This window comes from Mustela erminea, chromosome 15 (genome assembly GCF_009829155.1).
Source record: "Mustela erminea isolate mMusErm1 chromosome 15, mMusErm1.Pri, whole genome shotgun sequence".
In the NCBI taxonomy this organism is placed as follows: Eukaryota; Metazoa; Chordata; class Mammalia; order Carnivora; family Mustelidae; genus Mustela; species Mustela erminea.
Genome location: NC_045628.1, coordinates 81,619,763 through 81,627,593, shown reverse-complemented (window position 1 = coordinate 81,627,593; position 7,831 = coordinate 81,619,763). Strand labels below are relative to the sequence as shown.

Below are 7,831 nucleotides of genomic sequence, written 5' to 3'. Positions count from 1 at the left end.
GGATTACTTGCTGGTGCAAAGAACCTTACAGAGCATTCAGTTGTGTCGTCAACCGTCAGCGTATGGGGAGACCCTGTTCTTGAGTGTTGTGTGATGGAATATGGATCTCATGCTGGGCGCACGGCTGGACGACCTCCAGGAAGAAATGGGCACATGCCTCTTTGGAAATATTTTGTACTTTTAAATATTTTTGTTGTATTCAAAGAATCCCTGGAAACGTTATGTGAAGTCCAGATACCAGAGGATTTTTCCTGCTCTACTTTCCAGAAGTCATAAAGAATCACACCTGCACTTCAAACACTATCTGAGCTCTGTGCCTCTTAGAGAAATGATGTATGAGGTAGAAAAATTATAAAAGAGATGCTGAGAAATAAACGTGACCATTTACACGTTATATATATTAAGCTCATTAACTGTTCAAACCAGTATTTTGCTATTAAAATTTGTTGGAGATTCAGAGGGCACATTACAAACACTTTGGGGAAAATTTAGACAAAACTAATTAGGGAGGGAAGTTATGTAGGAAAGATGAAATTCTATTGTTTTCTCGTTTTTTCAAATGTGTTTTTTAACTGTCCTTCCAAAAGTTGGCAAATTTCCATTAGGAAATAGAAAATTTCCCTTTCACTCCATGAAAGAGTGGTCTGGAATTCAGAAGTGCACTGAATCCTGGATTGTAATGAAGGTGAAATTTCTGATTATCTTCTATTTCGATAAGTACTAAAAATAAAATAAACTTATAGTATTAAATCTGCCAATGTGAAGGACCAAGTGAAATAATTCTAAATACTGTGCAATAGCCTTGATTTTAAATTATGGAAAATTAGACTAATGTGGGGATGTTTCACGAGTTAAGAGTGCAAACTATGGATTTGTGAGAAACAGTCCTAAAGGCACACAAAGCTTTGGGGCTAGCACAGTGCCTTCCTCTACCTAATTCTTTTCTTTCGTGAATTTAAAAATGTTCAACAGGTGTTACAGAATTATACCTATCTACGAACTACACATTGTTTTAAAATCTAATTTTCAGAATCCCTGACGAAGACCAAGAGTCAGAGTAAGTGCCTGCCCAAAGGCTTAGTGAAAGGGTGGCACTGATTAATTGTTGGTTATCCGCCGAATAATTACCTTAATTGAACACACCGCTTTTTAATTGACAGTCATTTCTAATAATTTAAGTTTCAAGGAAAAGACAGCTTCCTTTAAATCCTTAAAGATGTGTCACGTCTTAAAGGCACATTTTCAAAGTATTTATACCCTTTCCATGTGTCAGAGCCCCTGGGTGTTTTCTGGAATGGTCTTACTGTGATATTTAACTACTCTGAATATATGACACTCAGTCTTTGTGAAAAATTGTGATTCTTATCAACGAAGAGGCCATTAAATGCTGTCATTTGGAACCCAGATGGATCAGGGATAGTATCGCGTTCCAGCAATCGCTGTCTTTTCCAACGGGGAAGCAGATAACAGAAACCGGACTGCGTGAGGCACAACAGCCTGACGTGATTAGAAATCAGGCAGACTCTGGCTTCTCTGGAGCTGTACTCCCCCACAGGCTGAATTATAGCTCTCCTACCAGTCCCACGGCGCTGAATGATGTCATGGGATCTGCAGTTCAGCGAGATGAAAGGGATAAAGCAGAGCCCGCTGGCACTAGGCAAAGCTTCCAACACACAATCCACAACACAGCTTGGGAACCGAAAACGCTACAGATCCAGCCACTCAGCCCAGGCTTGGGAGAGCCACCGGTATTGCCTGGTTGCAAAGGGGAAGAGGAAAAAGAAAGAGAGAGAGAGAGGAAAACAACGTGATCCGTGTTAAACAAAAGAATTTGTGGACTAGGAGGCGGGAGGGTGACTACCTGCCGAAAGCGAACTTTCTTGATATCCGTGCATATATATAAACTTTGCTCTGCCTTTGATGTTCTGCAACTGATCACCGATCAGATTACGGGCATTTCATCTCCCTGCTCCTCTGCCTTTGATCTGCATGGTTAATTTTATTTTCCTGGATTTGAAGTTTCGTCTGGGCTTGTGCTGACATACATTTTTGGGACGGTGGAAGCATTTGGCGTAGAAGCGCTGCCAAGGAGAAACTAAGCTGCGGAAAGGGTGAGTACTGGAAAGAGTTCAGCACGTTGCAGGTACAGCATTTTATGTTGTGTGGCGCTTTCACTTCACTTCTCCTGTGTGTTCTAAGAAAAAGACGGGTTTAATCAATTAAAAGCAGGCATTTTTCTACTCGAGTGCTGCATTATGTTGTATGCATGTGTCAGAGGAAATATGATTCTCAAAGCCATTTGAATAGTTCATACAAGAGGGTTTGCAATCTGTCATGTAAATTTTACTTGGAAATGAGTTGTTCAAGCAGGAGAAAGCTGAGTGCTAACTTTAGCACACAACCCGCCTTCAGAGCCTGAGATCTGCAAGCTATAATTGCTCTAAGTACTTACAGGTTACTTTATTTAGTAAACAGACAGTGGAACTTTACTGGCTGCCAATGCTTTCCTTGTTTTCTTACATAAAAGAGTATAGTGCATCGCTGGCAATACTGTTCCTTTAGTTTATTTATTCTCCCACCTCCAAGATATAAACCTATCAAATACATTTCCTTATGCAGTTTGCATCCTCAAGGGAATTACTGAAAAGGCATTCAAGTATGATTAAAGCCTTTTATGTGTAAAACTGAAGAATTTTAAAACAGGGAGCGTAAAGTGGTGCCAAGTTTGGTTGAAAAAATTCGCTAGTGATTTTTCTGTAACCTTTGGAAATAGCACAAGCCTTATTTACAGGAACATTCCCGACGTTAGTGTTCCTAAATTAACATTTACTTTAAATTTATAGTGACAGCTGTTGTAGTTAAAACTTGCCAACTGTTTATGAAAACTATCTGAGTAATCAATAGTTACTATGCTACATATAGTTTTTAATCACATTTTCACTTTAGTTTATACTCAACTTGGCAAAACCAAAATATATATCACGGTACGGAACTTGAAAGTTCACTGTTCGGGTTTTTCTTTTTCTTTTTCTTTTTTTTATTTTGTCGACTCAATGATCACACACACATACAGAGAAATCTTTACACTGAGATGCAAGAATTTAATACAGTGGAAAAGTAAGAGCTCCATGTTCACATTAGTTCACTTTAATGTTCTAATTTTAGGTTTATTTGGGTAGAATAATTATCATCACAATGGTCTATTTTATGCTAACTGAACCACAAAGAAATTATAAGTGATAAGACTAGTTATCCTTTAGTCTGAAATTCTGATGAAAAAGGAAAGGTCTAACGAGCCCCATTTCAAATGTAATTAATTTTTCAGAGCCAATTAATTTAATTACATTCTAAGCTTTCCTCCAGATATTAGAAGGAGGGTAATTAGCACTGTTTGCTTAATTTTAAAACTTTGATAGCTGTTAAGTGGAGATTATTTAAAACCGTTCTAAGCTGACTATATTTTAGAAATGTGTCAGTAAGAATTTAATCTAAAAGATTTAACTGTTGTTTTTAGTCATGCCAGGAGAGGCATTTAATTTTTGTTCTACTGACAATGTAACAAAGCATGTTCAAAATATCCTGAGGTATCAGTTTAGATTGATTCTCTCATTTGTTTGCTTAAAAAATCCTCTTTAAATCACAAAAGCAGTATTAATGTTCACATTTCAATAAAGAAAATTAAGTTTCTTAAAGTAATGAGGGGAGAAGATGCCTGAAGAAACAACATGCTTAGGAATTTGATCACTTAGTTTAGATTTGGGATTTATGAAAATTGTAAATGATTGTTTATTCTGCTACCAGGTTCATTTTAACAGCTACAGACTCTCCTCAGCACAAAACAAAGGGGAGAATTAGCAATTATCTGATTAATTTAAGCTTTGTAGAAAACGAGCTTGGGCAAGTCAAGTCCTTGAAAATCCACTTCATTGTCTGAATTAATTCAGTTAATTATTTACTTCTTCTGTCTTGGTTGAGAAATGAAACAGATTGTATTTGATTTTAAAATAAAGATGGCTATTACTGAATGTACAGGTACAGTCTCAAAAAGCATTTCTTAATTAATTGCCTCATGATGATCTTGATTGTGACTTAAGTTGCTCTACTCCATAATACTTCTATGAAGGAAACCCTTATGTCACATTTTTCAAAGCACTCTCCTATCTAATGCTTCAATGGTAGCTTTGTTACTGTAGAAGGTCCAAGTCTTCAAAAGACTTTTATTTCTAGTCCTGATTCTGTCAGAGTTGCTATGTGACCTTAAGAAAGTTGCTTCACTACTCGCTTTTCTCATGTGTGAAAGGAGGGAGTTGACTCTACCATTATGAAAGAAGCTGGGTAGAATTTTTAGAGCCATTTTACAGATGAGAAAACTGAGATTAGAGAAGAGTTAACCTGACTATCTGAACCAAGGCCCCATAGCTGGTTTTTCAAGTCCTAATCTAATGTTCTTTCTTGTTCACCACACATAGTCTGTTTTCTAAAAACTGAACAATGAAACCAATGCACTGTGTAGCTGAACAGGGAACAATATCAGTTCAAAAGATAAAGGTGGCCAGTTCCTACAGGAGTGTATATATATACAAAATATATATATATTTTCGTTTCCACAGTAGATATGTCAGTTAACTGGATTAGTCTGGTTATTTTCCAACTGTTCTTTTTGTTTCTGTATCTCTAAGCAGCCTGAACACAATTACTGTTACACATAATGTACCAGAACATTTAAAAAAAATTTTTTACCAAAAATTAATGTATCAATGCAACATGGAAATATAGAACTTTGTGTGTTTCTGCCTGGGTATACATGTATATACAAGTTTGGCATTATCTAGGCCATCTTTGTGTGTTTTCAAGGAATACATATTTTCTTAGAAGACGTCAATACGGTCCCAGAGGAGTCTAATAGTTAATTAAAAGTTGTTATTCATTGAGGGAGATTCCCAGTACAATTTTTGTAAGATTTCACTTCACAAATTTAATATGGTTCTTACATGATATGTGTTCCATACTACATTTGATCATGTTAAGAGTACCATTAACTTTTTTTTCCTGGGGTAAAAAAAATTTTCATGCTTAGGAATTTGATCATTTAGTTTAGATTTGGGATTTGTTTTCTTTTGTTTCTCTTTTCCCGGGGGGGGGGGAATTTCTTGTGAATAAATTTGATTTATTTATGGACTATAAATTTGAACATAGAATAAATTTTGATTTATTTATGGACTATAACTTTTGAACATAGACGTCTTGAGACCAAATAGCTGTCCCTCGTGTCTTATTGTCCTCATAAAAGTTTCATCTGAAGCTTTATAAGTTATTATTTGGTAACATTCACTAATATTTATGAACTCCCTAATAATTAATTAATTCACTAATGCTTACTGAATATTTGTATGTCAGGAACTCTCACCATGTTTCTTAAAACATGATCTCATTTAAATTTACAATCACTGTTTGCATTCCCATTATACAGATGAGAAAAGTGAGTCTCAGAGAGGTTAAACACCATATGCAAGATCATGAAGCTAATTAAGTGACAGCACTAGACTACATCTGAGTTCAAATCTTGGGTTCTTTTGTTCTAGGGGTGGGTAGTTAATTTTTTCCATTACAAGAATTTTATAGAGCCCAATTTGACTGTTAGCAAACATTAGAACAAAAATTTTGACCAAAAAGAGAGTTCTGTATTTTTTCTTTCTTTTGATATATTTTATGAGAGTTATTAGAAATTTTTATAGAGTTTTCCATCACCTAGCCTAGAATCTATAGCTATAAAGTATCTCAAGACAGAAATTCTTCTTCTTCTGCTTCACAACTAGACAGAACTCAAGCATCGGACATTGGCTTGGTCAGACTCTCTTCTCTATGATGGCAGAGCCAGACCAAGGCATCCTGAAAAAATTAATAATTTGGTGCCCCTTTAAAGAATTATCTTTATAATTTTGTATGCCCAATCTACAAAAATGGGCAATGAAAAGGAGGGCAGAAGGAGGCTCCTTGGTAACTGTGCTTAATTTCCCCTCTACCATTATAAGGCATTCAGCTTTGGCTCTGGGGTTGTTCCTCAACCCACCCACTTGCTGGAATGACCCCTCAGAAGTTATCAAGTCTCCTGTCCTTAGATTGAGAGGTGGTTCAACACCATCCTTGGTGAGTTCAATCTGCTCTTTGATGAAAAGGAGGAGGGAGAGGTGAGGTGGGGAGGTAGAGCTTATCAAACCATTCCTTCACATAAACCACTCGCTGCAAGAGGTGTTCTGACAAATATAGCTTTCTCCCTCCTCTTAAATGTCCCCAGTACTTGGGCAGGCCTCGCCTAGCAACAGGGGGTGCTGCCCAGCTAAATGGTTCCTTCATTAAGGCACACACAGAGAAGTCTGCCATATTTATAGGAAAGAGAGGCGGGAAGTCAAGGGCCCATTTCTTCTCCTGTTAGAAACATGAAAAGTCTAACCAGTGGGGGTGTCATAAACTCATGAAGATCAGTGCAAGTGCTATAACTTATAACAACTGTGTTCTATAAATGTCAGAAGTTTGACATTACATAAACTAAATAAATAAACCCTTTGGCCTTTTCATGTATATTGGTTTATGCACTAGTGGTATAGTAGGATTTTATTAAAATTAGGGAGCCTGGATTATTCCAGCTTTATTATTAACTTAGTGTGTGACCTTGAGCGAGTCATTCAATGTCTGGGCCCCGCCCTACACTGAGAGTCTAGAATTGGCCACAGTGGGTATTGGGATAAGCATCTTGATTATTTTTTCCCTTATTTTCTTAACTACATTTGACAAGCCTGATTAATCGTTGAGATGTTCATTCGCATTTATTAATTCATTCAACAAATTTTTCACCATGCGTCAGGCACTGTGAACTGACAGAATTCAATATTCTCACTTAGCTTGCATTCTGTTACATTTCCCAAGGAATAGTGATTTACACTAGAAATGATTAGAAAGTCAAACAATTTTCCTTGAACTTTGCTTCTAGTGAGCTGATGACTTATCGTTGAAACTATTTTTATTTATTTATTTTTAAAATTGTATTTATTTATTTGACAGAGAGAGAAAGAGCACAAGCAGACAGAGTAGCAGGGAGAGGGAGAGGGAGAAACAGGCTCCCTGCCTGACACAGGGCTTGATCCTAGGACCCTGGGATCATGACCTGAGCCGAAGGCAAGTTACCTAACCAACTGAGCCACCCAGGCACCCCTGAAACTATTTTTAAAAGAAGTCAGTTAGTTCAATTTGGGGGAGCTGATAAATATCCTAAACAGATACACTTTGTATCAGCCTAGATAGTGCTAAAGCTGGCTTCTGGAAACCAGTCCTTAACATAATCTTAAAAACAACAGTACTATGAAGATCCTCATGACAATTTGGCTTTTCCTAAAAAAACTTTAACCTGTTACTGATATTCAGTGTTTTAAAGGGAGAAGAATGCTTGCAGCCCTGATTCTTAGCATCAGCTTCATTCTGATTGGGCACAGGAATCACATTATTCTTTTTGTACTTCTGCTGACACTCAGTTGTGGCTCTGGGTTTTCACTCAGATACTGGAAAAGAGTATCTGAATGAGTGTGGTAAAGTGGGGAATATTTATTTAACTTAACCATCTTCTTTTTTAGAGAATAAGATGCATACAATAACCAGAGTGCAGGGGTCAATGCTCTTTGTCCCCATTGTCAAATATCATTTCAATGATCATCTATTTACTGATGCTAGGCATTGGGTGCCCTATAGAAGATGTCCTCCTGCTAATAATGGCTGCTATTTAGTGAGCATTAACTATGTACTGGGCATAGTGCTAAGTGCTTTAAATACTTTATTTTAT

At 36.9% G+C, this 7,831-nt stretch overlaps 1 protein-coding gene across 2 annotated transcripts in view; it reads left to right on the top strand.

The window, feature by feature from the left end:
- The first annotated feature begins 1,515 nt into the window (after positions 1-1,515).
- TNFRSF19 (TNF receptor superfamily member 19) overlaps positions 1,516-7,831 on the top strand; it is an 88,861-nt gene continuing 82,545 nt past the window's right edge. For both annotated transcript variants that reach the window (XM_032314706.1, XM_032314707.1), the window contains exon 1: positions 1,516-2,111. The gene's annotated coding sequence lies outside the window, so the exon portion shown is untranslated. The remainder of the gene's footprint in view (positions 2,112-7,831) is intronic.